We start from the raw sequence: 703 nt of genomic DNA on the forward strand, positions 1-703 counted from the left end.
TAAGAGCCTTATACCAGCCAAAGAAAAGACCTCAGAAAAAAGTAGCTTATAGCCTAAGTCAGTGGTTCTCAAACTTTTTGAAGTCGGGGCACATTTAAAGTCCTACAAATAATTGTAGGCACACTATATACAAATTTCTGAGAAATATGTTATAATAATTAAGTCAAATATTAAAGAAAAAATATAAAGTCCAAGCGTGTTTTTGTGGTAATTAAAATAAATATGACAAAATTGTTTATTCTGACATTTAAAAACAACTTTATGTTACAATTTTTGAGTTATGCTTTTTAAAATTCATAAAAAAGAGGGATTAAAAATTAAAAAATGACAAAAATTATCTTTTTATATATATAGATGCATTCTCAGTAAGATTTAGTAAATTTGGGCCCTGGCCAGTTGGCTCAGTGGTAGAGCATCGGCCTAACGTGCAGAAGTCCTGGGTTCGATTCCCGGCCTGGGCACACAGGAGAAGCACCCATCTGCTTCTCCACCCCTCCCCCTCTCCTTCCTCTCTGTCTCTCTCTTCCCCTCCCGCAGCCGAGGCTCCACTGGAGCAAAGATGGCCTGGGCGCTGGGGATGGCTCCTCGGCCTCTGTCCCAGGCGCTAGAGTGGCTCTGGTCGCAACAGAGCGACGCCCCGGAGGGGCAGAGCATTGCCCCCTGATGGGCAGAGCGTCGCCGCCTGGTGGGCGTGCTGGGTGGA

The 703-nt window shown here is 44.0% G+C and overlaps 1 non-coding gene across 1 annotated transcript; it reads left to right on the forward strand.

The window, feature by feature from the left end:
- Nucleotides 1-385: 385 nt before the first annotated feature.
- On the forward strand, nt 386-461 carry TRNAV-AAC (transfer RNA valine (anticodon AAC)). Its single transcript has one exon. It is a non-coding gene; the product is annotated as a tRNA-Val (tRNA).
- The last annotated feature ends 242 nt before the right edge of the window (nt 462-703 follow it).

The sequence above is a fragment of the Saccopteryx leptura genome, chromosome 2 (assembly GCF_036850995.1).
Source record: "Saccopteryx leptura isolate mSacLep1 chromosome 2, mSacLep1_pri_phased_curated, whole genome shotgun sequence".
Taxonomy (NCBI): Eukaryota; Metazoa; Chordata; class Mammalia; order Chiroptera; family Emballonuridae; genus Saccopteryx; species Saccopteryx leptura.